The sequence below is a fragment of the Tenrec ecaudatus genome, chromosome 13 (genome assembly GCF_050624435.1).
Source record: "Tenrec ecaudatus isolate mTenEca1 chromosome 13, mTenEca1.hap1, whole genome shotgun sequence".
NCBI lineage: Eukaryota > Metazoa > Chordata > Mammalia > Afrosoricida > Tenrecidae > Tenrec > Tenrec ecaudatus.
In genome coordinates this window covers 23,416,928-23,434,118 of record NC_134542.1, presented here as the reverse complement: position 1 = coordinate 23,434,118, position 17,191 = coordinate 23,416,928, and the positions used below count along the sequence as shown (strand labels likewise).

Sequence of the window (17,191 nt, the reverse complement as noted above, 5' to 3'; positions counted from 1 at the left end):
AAAAAAGGCTGAACCATGTTCTCAGTAAGAGAATCACAAAATGAAAATACATGGATGTACTATTTCTCACATCTCAGTTTGTGTAAAAAGTAAAAATTCTGACAAAATATGCTATTTCAAGTTGTAGGGAAATAGGCATTCCATACATTGCTGAAAAGAATACAAAATGCCATAATCCTTATTAATTTGATAACATCCAGAAATTTAACAATTGTTCTCTATTCTTTGACTCCGGATTCATACTTCTAGAAAGCTTTTGCAGAGATTCTTAGGATACTTAAAGATGGCCTGATTCAAAATATGGTATTTCAATCACTTCGTGTGCATTTAAAACTGGGAAATGAATAAGGAAGAGCAAATACAATTTGATGCATTTGAATTATGGTGTTGTAGTTATATAATCAGTTGTCAGTTTGAGACTTAAGAGTGAAGCAGTTTAAGCCTGTGAATCAGGTCACAGCTTGATAACCTCATTTGGAGGCACACAGCAGAAAAATAGCTCACTGAAGGGGGAGCACACACTCACTCCCCACGAGACGTGTTTGTTGACAGGACACATGGAGCTACACCAGAGCCCCCTGCCAGTGTTGAGAGGCTTCTCCTGCCACTGGATCCACAAGACTTTCCACCCACTGGCCTGCGATCTTTCTGCATTTGAGGTCATTGCATGCGCTTCGTGTTTTGGAGTCTGAAGAGGACTTTATAGATTGGTATCAGACATATGGGCTAATATCAGACTATGGACTTGATCTGGGCTGGGATGTTTTCTCAATATCCAATTACTCTTTGAGATAAAACTCTCTCTTACATACATATGAGTGTCTCTGGATTTGTTTCTCTAGTCTTCCCGGACTGACACATATGGTATTGGCAGAGAATAGTGAATGCACTACAGAGTTTCAGAAGAACAAATAGATTTGTCTTTGGAAGAAAATCCAGAAAGTTCTTTAGAAGTGAGGAAGGCTGAACTTTGTCCTGCTTATTTTGGACATGTTATCAGGAGAGATTAGTCCTGGAGTTGGACCCTCATGTTTGGTCAAGCACAAGGTGAGCAAAAGAGGTGAAGGCCCTCAATAAGATGAACGTGCACAGTTGCTGTGACAATATGACTGTTGGGAGGAGGATGCAGGACTGGGTAATGCTTTTATACTCTCGTGCATAGGGCTACTATGAGTTGACGTGACTTGATGACACCTAGCAGTTACAGCAACACCCCAAAAATTCAGTGACAAAAGGGAAATATGAAAGTAACAGATGTCATACAAGGCAGAATTGGGTAATTGTTGAGCTGAGATGATAAGAAAATAGAGATTCAAAATGATTTATTTAAAGAAAAGAAAAATGGAAATTCTTATATTATTTTAAAGTATTGTTGTTAGGTGCTCTTGGGTGAATTCTTCCAAGACAGATGTGTTTGTTTTGCTAGTAGTCCTGGGCATATTCAGTATTCTTTACCAATACTATAACTCAAAGGCATCGCTTCTTCTGGCTTCCTTATTCATTATCCCGTTTTCATGAATATATCCGGCAATTGAAAGATAATTCCATACACCTGTTAGTTTTCTTTTAAATATAGAATAAGAATATTTTGCTTTGATTTGGATACAGAAATAAGTTTCAGAAAGATTTTCAGCAAAAGCATTGACACTGAAAGTTGAAACTTCACCCTTCAAATTGTTGGGGAATGCAGTCTACCAGAATGCTGGTGTTAGTCTGTGAACTGTCATTAACCATTCTTCACTTGTAATTTTTGTTCATTTTTGTCTTGCAAGGAAGAAAACCTTCGTTTCTTCTCTAGTCTTGTCATACATACTTCTAATAATACTCAGGGAACATCATTCCCAATATAATATATATATCTCTGTTGGTGGATGTGGTAATTACATGATCTGTTGTCAATTTGAGACTTAAGAGTGAAGGGGTGGAGTTTAGCTTGTCAATCTAGTTTCAGTTTGATGACCTCATTTGGAGGCGCTAAGGAGATAAATAGCTTTCTAGATGTGGGACACACTGCTCATTCCCTGTGAGACATTGTAGCTAACAGAGCACATGGAGCTACACTAGAGCCCTGGGCCTCAGGCAGAGACTCCTGCCAGTGCTGAGAGGCTTACAATGCCATTGGACCTACAAAATGTCCTACACACTGGCCTGTGATCTTCCTGCGTTTTGGAATATTACATGAGTCTGAAGAGGACTTTATAGATTGGTATTGTACATATGGGCTAATCTTGGACCTATGGACTTGATCTGGAGTGACTTGTGATGTTTTCTCAATATTCATTTGCTCTTGTATGTAAACCTCTTTCTTATACACATATGAGTCTCCCTGGATTTGTTTCTCTAGTCTACACAGACTAAAACAGTGGCAAAATGAGAATGGGGTGAAATTATCTTATTTGAAGATAATTAAAAGTTTTCTGACTATCTCATTTGTATAAGTTCATTCCTTCTGAAATAAAGCTTCAACAACTCAAATTAGTTCACCTTTGGCATAAATTAGTTTAAATTTTTTTTAAATGTACAGTTCTGTCTCGTTAACATCATGACTCTCACCAGATTACGTTTTAATACGTGGAAAGTAATGTGGCTAAATTAATGTAAAATGAATGAATTAAAATGGTTATTAAAAACAATATTTAAAATAAAGGATTGGTAGTTAGAAAAAAATAGGTTTTACCTTTCAAGTGCTTGGAGCAAAAAAATGTGTGAAAGGAAGTTATTACATTCTGGGGAGAAGTTATTTAACTCCAAATATTTTCAAAATATAAATCTGTACAGAACACAAATATCTGCATTGAGAGCCAAAATAAATGACTTTCAAAAATGAAGTGATTCTGCTGAGCAAGAGTAAACATTCCAAAGAATGTAGTCATTTACCCATCTTTGCCTAGACTCTCAGGGTATCGGCTTCATCTTGATACCATTTGAGAAAGTAGATTTTTTTTTTTTTTAGCAATGAGACGCTATTACCTGTGGCATATGCATTTCTGAGGTATGTAAAGCCATAGTCACCCACACCTGATGACCTTAGGAATGGCCTATCCAAAAAGCAAGCCTGCTGGCTGACCACGCAGAAAACTCAGGGACGGGTTGGGTTGGCCGCAATGCCACGGCCAATATTGATTTTCCATCCAGCAGAACATCTGGGAGCTGAACTCTTCATCTGAATCAGAGGTGCAATTCTGGCTCCTGAAATTTACATATGAAAAATGGCCTCTTTGATTATGCCTATAAATTTATGATCAACTGCTACTGGATTGGGTTATTAAGTTGATTTTGCCCTGGCTCACAGGTACTTTGTTACATGAACGCAAAAAGCTTTATTTTCATCCTTAAATAAAGACTAGTGATTGCACTTCATAAGCAGGACTGGTGGGCTTGCTTTCAGATGGAGAGGGTGGTAAAGCCCATTACTGCAGATGTAGTTAGCTTAAAATGTGATACCTTATCACTTGATCTCCCTTTTGACTCATTTTTAATTTGTTCCTGCTTTTAAATGTTTCTGCTTTCTTTTCTGAGGTTTTCCTCTGTTTTGTCTAGTTGTTGGGTTTTTGTTTGTTTGTCTGTTTTCTTGCCTGCTTCCTGTTTGTGCTTTGTATGATTATCTATACACAAGGTCCAGGATAGGTAACGCTATAGAGACAGTAACTATATTAATAATTACCTCGGGGGACGAGAGGGGAGACTGGGGAGAAGTGGGGAGCTAACAACGAGTATAAGAAAGAAGAAAGTGTTCTGAAACAGATGGTGAGGACGGTGGCACAACTCTCCTTAATATGATTAAATAATTAACTTGTATGCTGTGTGTAGTATATGCCAAAAAACAATTAAAATGAAAAAAAAAGTAGAGTTGGGTATGATGACTATGCAAATACCACATACGGGTGAGTCTCAGATGACCAAGTGATCAAGTTTGGGGAAGACCTTATACTGAGAGCAGAAGTCTTATTTTACCAAGTCCTTTCTTTCTTCTCTTTGCTTTGAATGGAAGGACTTTATCTCCTCTTATCGACCTCATTTTCTCATCAAATTCAATTGATAAAATCAGTCTTATAGAAAACCGTGACCTCCTGGGGGAAAATGAAAGAAATGAAAATATAAGGAGAATAGAGGGGTTTAGGACAGGAGACGGGTCAGTCAGGGTGCGAGGTAGTACTGACGAAGAACACAGCTTTCACCCAGATCCTGGGTGCTTCCTCCCCCCAACTACCATGATCCGAATTCTACCTTGCAGGACTGGATAGGGCAGAGGTTGTACACTGGTGCAGATGGGAGCTGGAGGCACAGGGAATCCAGGGCGGATGATACCTTCAGGACCAAGGGTGTGAGGGACGATGCTGGGAGAGTGGAGGGTGAGTGGGTTGAAAAGGGGAAACTGATTACAAGGATCCACATGTGACCTCCTCCCTGGGAGAGGGACGGCAGAGAAGTTGGAGAAGGGAGACTCCGGATAGGGCAAGATATGACAAAATAACGATGTATAAATTACCAAGGGCACATGACGGAGGGGGGAGCGGGGAGGGAGGGGAAAAAAAAGAGGACCTGATGCAGACAGCTTAAGTGGAGAGCAAATGCTTTGAGAGTGATTAGGGCAAAGAATGTACAGATGTGCTTTATACAATTGATATATGTATATGTGTGGATTGTGATAAGAGTTGTATGAGCCCCTAGTAAAATGTAAAAAAAAAAAAGAGGAGAAAAAAAAAGAAAATGATTAGGGCAAAGAATGTACAGATGTGCTTTATACAATTGATGTATGTATATGTATGGATTGTGATAAGAGTTGTATAAGCCCCTAATAAAATGTTTTTAAAAATAAAAGAAAATGTAAGGGAAACAGGCTTATTGGAAGCCATGCTAACTCTCATGAGATGCGCATTGGGAAACATAATGATCTCAGCTATTTGAAAAAAAATCTCCAAGCCAATTTTGTAAATATTGCCAGTGGGAATGAGGATTGATTTCTTGTTAAAAACTTCAGTTGTTCTCGCCAAATTTTCAATGGATAAACTGAAAATTATCTTTAAATGTTATTTAAGTGTGAAATTGGCACACCAGGAATCTCGAACAAAATGTGTTCTTTCTTGTAACAGATATAGTAATTACCATATCTTTAGGGTTGCTGCAGATGCTTCTGGTCTTTTTAAATTCAATAGGGTAACCCTATTTTTAAAGTTAGCTCAAGTTGTTTCATTCAGGAAGTTCAAGGCCAGGCAAAAACATAGACACAATGGCAATTAGCAATGTCATTGTGATTCTAGAATTGTCCCAAAGGAATGTTTCACGTTGCTCCTTGTCCATTTCCTGATGTCTAAAATGTCACCATCTAGCCTACATTTGCTTGCTCAAAATTTAGATTTTATCCAAATTCAAAAAATAATTGAAAGACTAATAATACTTGAAGAAGTCCTTGAGCACGTGCACTTTATTTTTTACCCAGAGGTCCACAGATGGAGGGTCTTCTCTTGTATGGTGTTAGCTGTGAGCTGGAACTTGATGGTCTTACAAGTTTCCTACCTCTGACAAAGTGCAGTCTTACCACTTTTTTCTTTCTCCTTTTGTTGGGAAATATTTGTGTTTCTACCTTAGGTGGATCCTGGAGTTCTCAAATTTCACTTATGTTCTTCACAAAATTTCATATTACCATTTCATCAACAATATCATTTATAAGGCCAATGCCTTTGATTTTTTTGCACTGGTAATTGACAATTGAATAACATCTATTTCTATGGAAGTGAATACTAAATTTCTCCCTTGAAAGAAGGGTCTCGTGTTCCACTTGGAAATACAGAGCTTCACCCTCGTGTTAATGAGGGTCTGCTGGAGGGTGTTGTTCGAAAGGGAAGAGAGGTCCCAGTGAGAAAAACAAAGGTACAAGAGTGAGAGGCAGCAAGGACCAATGTCCCTGTTTTTGTTACTGGACGCAAAGCTAGAGGTTTCAGTCTCATCCGACCTTACAGACAGAAGAGTGACACCAAATGGAAGGTTGAGCTAAGAGAGAAACCAGAAATAAGTGTAGGACAAGGTGTGTGGACTGACACTAGATGCAGCGCTATCTTTAAAGGCCTGGAAGAGAGCATTGGCCTGGTCTTTCCTTAAAAAAAGAGAAATCCTCTTATGAGGGTGTGGAAATAGATCTAGGTGCATATATGTATAGGTTTAGTATTAAGGTAACAGATGGACATTGGGCCTCCACTCAAGTACTCCCTCAATGCAAGAATACTTTGTTCTACTAAATTGGCATTCCATGATGCTCATCTTCCCCACACAATTGCTGAAGACAAAGTGGGTGCATAAGCAAATGTGGTGAAGAAAGCTGATGGTGCCCGGCTATCAAAGGATATAACATCTGGGGTCTTAAAGGCTTGGAGGTAAACAATCGGTCATCTAGATCAGAAGAAACAAAGCCCACATGGAAGAAGCACACCAGCCTGTGTGATCACGAGGTATCAAAGGGATTACATATTACGCATCATCAGACAAAAAAATCATATCATTGTGAATGAGAGGGGAGTATGGAGTGGAGACCCAAAGCTCACCTGTAGGCAATTGGACATCCCCTTATGGAAGGGTTGCGGGGAAGAGACGAGCGAGTCAGTGTGCAGTGTAGCAATGATGAAACATACAACTTTCCTCTAGTTCCTAAATGCTTCCTCCCCCCAGACTATCATGATCTCTATTCTACCTTACAAATCCGGCTGAACCAGCGGATGGACACAGGTACAGATAGGAACTGGAAACACAGGTAATACAGGGCAGATGATCCCTTCAGGATCAGTGGTGAGGGTGGTGATACTGGGAGGGTGAAGGGAGGCTGGATTGGCAAGTTTGGAACTGATTACAGGAGTCTACATATAACCTCCTCCCTGGGGGATGGACAACAGAAAAGTGGGTGAAGGGAGACGTCAGGCAGTGTAAGATATGACAAAATAATAATTTATATATTATCAAGGGTTTATGAGAGAGGAGGAGCGGGGAGGGAGGGGGAACATGAGGAGCTGATGCCAGGGGCTTATGTGGAGAGCAATGTTTTGAGAATGATGAGGGCAATGAATGTGCAAATGTGCTTTACACAATTGATGTATGTATGAATTGTGATAAGAGTTGTATGTGCCCCTAATAAAATGATTAAAAAATAAATTTAAAAAACGGTGTGGGGATTGCAACCAATGTCACAAAACAAAATGTGTATGAATTGTAGAATGGAAAATTAATTTACCCTGTAAGCTTTCATCCAAATCACAAGAAAATTAAATAGATCTATCTATCTCCTTGGGAACAAAAAAAAAAAAGAAAAGAAATCATCCATGCTCTTTCTCTTTCAGCTTGGGTCTTCCACACAGCCAGCCAAATGGAATTTGGGGCCAAAAGAGTAGAAACTTTAAGTCACAAAAGTTGTGCAACTGGTCCAAGATCATGCAAGGAGGCACGGTAAGGACAGTCAACACCCCAGAGGTGTGCTGACTTCTTGCTCCCAGCTCTGGGCTTCGGCTAACTCGCTGTCCCTTGTTACATCTCAGTGACACCAAATTGTCAGGTCAGATTTAAAAGGAAAGTTTTCACACTTCTAGAGGATGGTGCCATACCCCGCCATATCCTGGGAGGTTGAAGTTGTTATTTCCAGGATGAAGGGATTATTTGGATCACTCTTGGACTCAACTTCTTTTCAATAAAAAAAATGATTTATCCCCGTGGGGAACATCATTCATGGAGTTACTGTGATACTATTTGATGCATAGAGTGGATGGAGCAAGCTTCTATTCCATCTTCCTGCGGGACAAATCCATATCATAGAGTATCTTCTAGTACAGGGCTTTATCAGATATTAAACTGACAAGCAGAAATACTGTGCTTGAGCTTAGGCAAAAGGCCAAGAAACAATGATCCCCAGCTTGTAAATGAAATCATAACTGGATCTGGATATGGTAGGACCAATCTTTTTTCCTCTCTTCCTTTTCTCCTCCTTCCTCTCCTCCTCCTCCTCTCCTCCTCCTCCTTCTTCTAGCTATGAGGTAGTAGGTTTGACCCATTGCCCTAAGATTCACCATATGTGCCTACAGTCATTCTTAACTTCATCTGCACAATCAACACTTTTGGTCATTTAGTGAGGTCTATGGGCCCCTCCCAAGAACCTTGCTTTTAGGTGCTTAAAATAACATCCATAGGATTGTATAGAAAGAACAATAAAGGAAACTAATTATATTAAAATATAACTTTCAAAACACTAAATCTTTAACAAAGTAATTCACGTTTATCTCTGTTAACACTTAGCAAATGAGACAAAGTGGCCAATTGAAGAACTATCAGGATTTCGAATTAGTCGTGAATTTAAAAGGCATTTGAAGATATCTGCATTTGCAATAAATGTATGTCGGACTGTCTGCTTGTATCGCTGACAACATCATGGAAGAGCCACTATGCTTTCTTGCTCACATCCACAGTGGAAGGAAATGATACATTCAAATAGGGTGTTGTTATTACATAACAAAAAGACCTTCTATTTTTGTTGGGTTGCTTTTTAATCCCAGGACATGGACTCCCTGAATTCTTTTCATGGCCTCTAGATTCTGACCTGGAAGATGTCGTGCAATACTGGACCTGCTGAACTTGTGTATTGGCTAGTTGTAAGAACAGATTTCTGCATGGAGAGTTTCGTTGAACTTTCATATCCCTTCCTCAAATTTCAATGTTTCATATGCAAAGGTACAACTAAGCAACCTTTGATATCAGGCCAGGAAACTGGCGAAATTGATTCTAGGTATAACCTTGTTTCTCTCCATTCTCTTGATGTTTAAACATCAGAGGAACTGGAGTCGGTGGCGCTGCCTCAGCCAAGAATCCTGAATGGCCTCTGTCTTGGGGGCTTGATTCCCTACTTCCTCTGGCAAGTCCTTAAGCAAGGAAGTGTACATACCAAGCCGTTCGCACATGTTTATGTACTTTTGCTTCAAAGAATTTCTTAAAACAGATGTTGCCTTTCGAAAAGCAAAGTCTCTGGGTGCTGCTTGTCCCCAGAGAGCAGATCATGCTGTTTCTGACAGTGCATTTTGGGATGCGAGATCCAGTTCCACTGATGGTGGGTTTTCCACTGAAATTCTTGGCCACAGTAAGCAGTGGCCCAAGCATGTGCCAACCTACCTCTATCTCAGTCCTTCCTCGAGATCTTTGATGACTGTGTTTTATAGGATTCTCTTTTCTAGTCACTCCAGTTAATCCAAGTATTGCTTCACTAATTTTTTCATGATTTTTAAGAAACTGTCCTAGATGCCTGCAGCTTGTCAGTGACAAACGTGACACCTGACGCGTGCAGACAATATACGTTTTTGAGTTTTATGACTATGCAAAGTAATTGCTAAGGAATCAAGGAATTTAGAAAATCAATAACAAACCAGTCTTAGAAGAACTACTGTTAAAAGGTTCCTTAATATTATGATGGTGAGACTTCAACTCCTTTTCTCAGTAAAGACCCATCACTAGAAACAAGCCTCATGTTCGGTAAAGAGTTAACAAACTGAGAAGCCTTCTGTGAAATGGATCGACGTCATAGCTGCAAGGAGAGATTGAAACATACCAACAATTGTGAACAGAGTGCAGGACTGGGCAACGTTTTGTTCTACAACACACACAGCTGCCATGCATTGGAGACAATAGGAACAACATATACAATTACCGTAATTACCCCAAGACAGGTTTTATATTTAAATTGGCTATTAGTTTTGTTTAGCAAAACAACTGCTACTGTATATACTCAAGTATAAACAGACACGAATATCAGTCGAGGCACCGAATTTTACCACAACCACTGCATTAAAAATGTGCTGAAAAACTCAGCTTATACACGAGTATATATGGTATATTTTCTTTTAACCTTAACTCTTAAGTCAGCATGTTCTTCAAGACTGTGGGTATGGCTGCCTGAACCCAACTCCATGATCTTCAAATAACCTCCCCAACCACCCTAACCCCAAGAACAAATGATATCACGGGGGACGGGAGGTATGAAAATAATAATAATTTATAATTTATCAAGGGGACATGTGGACGGGCAGGGAGAGGAGCTGACACCAAGGGCTCAATAGAAAGTAAATGTCTAGAAAATAATGATGGCAACATATATACAATGTGCTTGATACAATTGATGTATGCATTGTTATAAGAGCTGTAAGAGTCCTCAATAAAATGATTTTTTAAAAATGGTATTGCTCATTCTTACAGCTTTCATCTTGGTTTCTTTGTGGTAGGACCTGAACGGTGTTTGCCTTCAGAGACAACGTGTAACTTGTGTGTGAGCTGGTCCACACCAAGAGTCTCGCCTGTGGTGTGCCAGGAAAGGCCTAACAACTGGTTCTACATGGAAAATGAAGCCCAGATTGCAGCATTTGCCACATTTTGTAGTCCTCCCACTGTGTACCAAAATGACTTCACTGAACATCGAATTGGGAAGAAATGAGCAACCACAGCTCCTAAAAGCCAGGGGAAGCCAATTTCAACACCTCAGTCTTAGTGTTCGCTCATTATACCCTTTGACTGGAAGATATATAGATAAATATACATTACATCTTTAAAAAAACCTCTTGCTCATACTTAATCCATACAATAAGATGAGAGAGAGAGAGAGAGAGAGAGAGAGAGAGAGAGAGAGAGAGAGAGAGAGAGAGAAAATGAATGAGGGAGTGATTGAGAAAGCCAGAGAGAGGCATCCAGAGAAGCATTCTCTCCCTGACTGCTGGGACTGCAGCCTGAGTAACAGTCAGCATTCCATGACTCATTATAGACAAATTTATGTGCTTACTTAATGTTGCTCATGATTACTGATGTCACCTAATAAATGACTCCAGAATCTGCGATCTTTGAGTTTTACACCTACTGTTTCAGTTATGTAGTGTGGCAATAGACATGTGGATAATTTTACCAAATAAATTTAATCTTTCACAGTTTAGGAGGCTAGAAGTCTGCTTCCAGGGTGATAACTCAAGGAGTGGATTTTCTGTCAGCCCTCGGGGAAGATATCTTCTCAACATCTATGGGCTCAGTGTCGCTTGACATCAGTCTTCCCCTTGGACTAGAATATTCTTAGTGCCGTTACCCTGGGTCCAGAAGATGCACCCTGTTCCCAGATCCTCTTTCTGGGTGGTATTCAGGTCCCTCTTCTTTACTCACTTGTTTAAATATTTTTTTTAAATCCCAAAGAAAGGTGACCCAAAAGAATGCTCAAGTTATAGGACAATAGCATTGATATTACATGCAAGTAAAATTCAGCAAAAGATCATTCAACAGCTACAGCACCACATTGACAGGAAGGTGTCAGCGGTTCAGGCTGGATTCAGAAGAGAACATGGAGCAAGAGATATCATTGATCATGTCAGATGGATCTTGGCTCAAAGCAGACACTACCAGAAAGATGCTTATTGGCTACACTAAGGCATTCAACTATGTGGATTATAAAAATGATTTATAACCTAGCGTAGAATGGAAATTCCAGAACACTTCATTGTGCTCATGCATAACCTGTACATGGATCAATAGACAGTTACATGAACAGATCAAGAAAATATTGCGTGGTGTAAAATCAGGAAGTGTGTGCATCAGGGTTGTATCTTCTCACCGTACTTTTCAAACTTTACGCTGAGCAAATAATCAGAGAAACTAGATTATATGAAAAACATGAGAAAATGTTTCCGATCTTTAGCCAAAAGAGAAATGCAAAGTAAAGCAACAATGAGCTGCCACCTAACACCATCAAAGGTAGCCCAATTCAAAATATCAGAAAGCAATAAGTGCTGGAGGGCCTGTGGGGGACAGGAACTCTCATCCACTACTGGTGGACTTGTAAGTATGTATGACCACTATGGAAATCGATCTGACAATATCTAAAACAGATGGAAATCGAGTTACCATACGACCCAGCAATCCCCCTACTGGGCATATACCCAGAAGAGGCAAGAAACAAACCACGGCCAGACATCTGTGCCCCAATGTTCATTGTGGCACAGTTCACAATTGCAAGGAGTTGGAAGCAACCCAAATTTCCATCAACTGATGATTGGATTAAAAAGCTGTGGTATATACATACTATGGAGTACTTTGCCTCATTAAAAAGCAGTGATGAACGTATGAAGCACATCGCTGCATGGGAAGAACTGGAAGAAATCATGCTAAGCAAAGTAGGTCAAGCACGAAAGGACAAGTATATCATGAATCCACTGAAGTAAGCTTTAAAAAAAATTCTAAAGGGGCATAGGGAAAAAGCTACTATATACAAACATTCCTGGGGTGAGGACCAGGTAATATGGCAGGGACCAGACCAAATATAGGGATACACATGGTAGACAACTAAAAATGAGGTGGAGAAAGGAAAAAATAATAATGGGTAGAGGGGGCACAGGGCACTAACCCTCTCAAGGGGAGGGTATTGTTTATATCTCCACAGGGAAAGAGGGACCAGACTTCAACCCAGTGCTCCAAGATGTGAATGCAACATGCCGACGTGGAGTAGGGAACCAGTGGAGAGGTCTGGGGGGCTGGCCCCAATCCAACTACTAAGAGGACACCTGTGCCTACCCCCAGAAGAATTTATTTCAAAGCATAGCATTGAATCTGCAGCTTCAGGAGAGGGACATATCTGATCGGAGCACAGGGGAGCAGATGAAGGGAGAGGAGGAAAGCGGAGCATATCCTGGCCCACCAGGCCTTGAGGACAATGTTCCCAATTACAGCAGCCAGTTCAAAGAGAGGACCACATGGCCGACCCCACTAGGCTACATGACGTCCCTCACTGACCTATAGCTGTACAGAGGACAACACTGGAGACACAGTGTGGGAATTATACCCGATCTGATGCTGACACACCGAGGCAAAACACTAAAGGGGTGCAACAGAATAGCAAGGGAATGGAGCGGCGAAGTCCCTAGGGAATGCTGAAGGTGAACTTTGGGGCCAGGGCGTGGTGTCCCAACAGACTGGACTAGAAAACACTCCTGAAGGTCAACAAACAATCCTTAAACTAACTACAAGCTTTTCATTTTTTTTGGTCATTGGTTTGTTGTTGCTGATGTTTTGTTGCATATTGTTGCTTGGTTTTGCTCTGTCTTGTTCTTGTGCATGTTATTATTTCCACCAGTCTGTCTAAATAAGATAGGCTGGATGAACAATGTGGAGGAGAAAACAACAGGACCAACAGTTCCGGGGAAACATGGGAGAAGGAGAGGTGGGGGAAAGGTAGTGGTGTTAACAAACCCAGGGACAAGGGAACAACAAGTGATCCAAATTGGTGGTGAAGAGGGTGTGGGAGGCCTGGTAGGGCATGATCAAGGGTAATGGAACCAAGAGGAATTGCTGAAACCCTGGTGGGGACTGAACATGATATTGGGACAGGAGGAAAGTCAAGGGAAATAGAGGAATGAAGTGGGAGGCTAAGGGCCTTTATAGAGGTCTAGATAAAGACCTGTACATATGCAAATATATTGATATATGAGGATGGGGAAATAGATCTATGTGCATATATTTATGGGTTTAGTATTAAGGTAGCAGAAGTACATTGAGCCTCCACTCAAGTACTCCCTCAATGCAAGAATACTTTCCTCTATTAAAAAATTGGCATTCTATGATGCTCACCTTCCCGACACAACCGCTGAAGATAAAGCGGGTGAATAAACAAATGTGGTGAAGAAAGCTGATGGCGCCCAGCTATCAAAAGATATAGCATCTGGGGTCTTAAAGGGTTGAAGGTGAACAAGCAGCCATCTAGCTCAGAAGCAACATAGCCCACATGGAAGAAGCACACCATCCTGTGCGATCACGAGGTGTCTAAGGGATCAGGTATAAGGCATCATCAGAACAAAAAATTTTACCATAGTGAATGAGGGGGGAAGTGTGGAGTGGAGACCCAAAGCCCATTTGTAGGACACTGGAGATCCCATTACAGAAGGGTCTCAGGGAGGAGACAAGCCAGTCAGCGTGTGATGTAGCAACGATGAAAAATACAACTTTCCTCTAGTTCTTAAATGCTTCCTCAGCCCCCACCCCCACTATCATGATCCCAATTCTAATTTTTTTCTTAAAAAGGAAAAAAGTGGGGCATCAGGATCAGAAGACTTATCAAAAACCTTGAGTGATTTGCAGATGACACAACTTTGCTGCTAAAAGTGAGGACTTGAAGCACTTGCTAATGAAGATCAAACATTGCAGCCTTCAGTATGGATGACAGCGCAATGTAAAGAAGACCACCATCCTCACGACTAAAGCAGTAGGTAACATCAGAACAATCCGAGAGAAGGTTGAAGTTGTCAGGGATTTTGTCTTGCTTAGATCTACAACCAATGCCCATGGAAACAGCAGTCAAGGGGTCAAACGACACATTGCTTTGGGTCAATCTGCTGCACAGACCTCTTTAGGGCATTGAAGAGCAGGATGTTATTTTGAAGACTAAGGTGCTCCGAACGCAAATGATAATATTTTCAATGGCCTCATAAGAACATGAAAGTTGAACATTGAATAAAGGAGACTGAAGAAAATCGATGTCTTTGAATTATGGTGCTGGTGAAGGATACTGGAGTACCACGGACTACCAAAAGGACAAACAAGTCTGTTGTGGAAAAAGTGCAACCAGAATGTTCCTTAATGGCAAAGATGATGAGGCTTTGTCTCACATATTTTTGACAGGTCATCAGGGGAAATTAATCCCTGAAGAAGGGCATTATGCTTGGTAAAGTAGAGAGGAGGCGAGAAAGGTGAAGACTGTATGGATCGGGGCAGTGGATGCAACAATGGCTTAAACATGACAAAGATTGTAAGGGCGGTGCAGGACCGGGCATTTGGCTCTGGGTCATGTAAGGTCTCTATGAGTTGAAATTGACAGGATGGTAGCTAACAACAACAGTCATTCTGCCTGATGACCTTATAGAGGTCAGGTTTACATAACGTCCCAAGTGGAGGGTAATTACATCGTACTGCATCACAGGGAGTGTTGCATTATCACGTAGCTGCCAAATCATTCAGAATTATGGGCCTAGCCAGGTTGACACATGCTTTGGAGGGACACAAGTCAATCCATGACATCTACCTTGTTCCAAGCATTCTACTAGCAGTTGGAGGTCACCCCTGTTTAAGTTAACTAGGGGAAGATATAAACTATGTCTTCTGATAAAACAGAGTCTGTGGCTCTTTTTCTGCACTCATGAAAGTACTCCTCCCAACTAAATGTTCTATAACCAGGAAATGTTACTCTTTGAAATGTTTTAGGATCATAGTTGATAGAAGTATGTGGTATGTTTACAGTGCACTTCCAATCTATCCAAAGTATCAAAAGGAAAATAGAGTTCATATAACATGGACTTCCGTTGACTCTTCATCCTGACTACATACTTTCCTAACTGTGTCTATTCTCAAATGGCAAAAAGTGTACTGGCCAATAGCTTATGAACTCTACCCTTTTTGATTTCTTTGAAATTTAGGAGTGTTAGGAGTATATGCTTAAGTTTACCAAGCAGTCTCTCTCTCTCTCTCTCTGTCCCCATGGGCAAATTACTGTCCCAAACTCTGAGATATAGTTGTATGTTACTTATCGGCATATAATTCATATATCAACATATTTCAAGTCAATGTTTCTTAGTACAGTTACAGAGTTGTGACACCATCCGATTTAGAACATTTTCATCACCCTCAAAAACCAAAACCTTGTACCCATTAACTGTTACATTCCCCTCCCTCTCCTCTCTGGAAACCATTAGTCTATTTTCTCTCTATATAGACTTACCTATTTTGGATGTTCGACACAAGTAGAATCATTCAATTTTGTGACTGTCTTCTTTCATTTAACATAATGTGTTCAAGGCCTCATGTTTTAGCATGTATCAGAGCTTTGTTCTTTTTTTTAACTGCTAAATAATAGTTCATTGAGAATCCATTTGATTTCTCTACTTGTCCATCGATCACTTTGTGGTTGTTTCCACATTTTGACTATTATGAATAGGATATTACGGTAACTCTCTGTTTAAACTTTTGAGGACTAGCCAGGCTGTTTTCCAAAGCACTGAACCATTTCCTAATCCTACTAGATGTCTGCGCATGAGGATGTCAATGTGTCCATGTTCTTGCCAGCTTGGGCTGCTATGTTTATAATGTATTTCAGACATTCTAGTGGGGGAGAAGGAGCCTGATGGCACAGTTGGTTGGATTACTTACTGCCTGGGCAGCAGGCTGAAACCACCAGGTGCTCCACAGGAGAAAGGTGGGGCTGTCTGCTCCCATAATTATTTACAATTTTAGACACTTCCAGGATCAGGTCTATTCTTCCTACGGTTTTGCTGGGAGTCAAGATTGATTCCATGGCAGCCAGAGTGGTTTGGCTTGAGCGAGAGTGAAATGGTATTTCATTGTGGATTTTGATTGGTCTTTTCCTGGTTGCTCATGATATTAAGAATCTGTTTGTGGCTTAACGGCCATTTGCATATCTTCTTTGGATAAATGACTATTCAGATAGTTTGTGCATTCTTTCACTGGAATATTTTTCTTTTGTTTTTGAACGTCTTTTAATTATGAGAATTTTTTATATATTTGAAATACAAATACCTGTCAAATATATGATTCACAGAATTTCCCCCATGATAGAGGCTATCTTTTCATTTTATTGATAGCTTAATTTGCAGGACATGTTTTAAGTTTTAATGTTCCTTTTAAATTAAAAAAAAATTTTGCAGATGCCTTTGGTATTATTTCTAAGAATCTGTTGCCTAAGTCAAGGGGAACCATTTACTGTTATGCTTTCTTTGACAACTTATAGATTTAGCTCTTACATGTAGGTTTTTGGTCAAAGGGAGCTCGTGTTTGTGAATAATCGTGTGCAGTAGTAGTATCTGTAGGACAGTGAATTATTTAAGGTGACCTTTCTAGTCATAGTTTTGGTAACTTTGGTGTGACTGCAAATATGGTGCATGTGGCTCACCAATGGGATCAGGTAGCTTGGCACCAATGGAAACAATATGTATGGATGCCTTTTGGGGATAGGGCCATACAAATAAGGCTTATGGGACCCTAACATGTGGAGAGGTGAGTTTTGCCATTCCTCTAAGCTTGAAAGAAGACAAAGAGGAAGGGAGAGAGGGAAGGAGAAACCGTAACATGGAAGACAAAAAACCAGCAACAGGCAGCAGGATGCTTGTGCGAGATTGCTAAGGAGACTGGTGCAAGGAGC

The 17,191-nt window shown here is 40.4% G+C and overlaps 1 non-coding gene across 1 annotated transcript; it reads right to left on the bottom strand.

Moving 5' to 3' along the window:
* Positions 1 to 7,691: 7,691 nt before the first annotated feature.
* Positions 7,692 to 7,882, bottom strand: LOC142425039 (U2 spliceosomal RNA). The gene has a single exon (XR_012779435.1). It is a non-coding gene; the product is annotated as a U2 spliceosomal RNA (small nuclear RNA).
* Between the last annotated feature and the right edge of the window lie 9,309 nt (positions 7,883 to 17,191).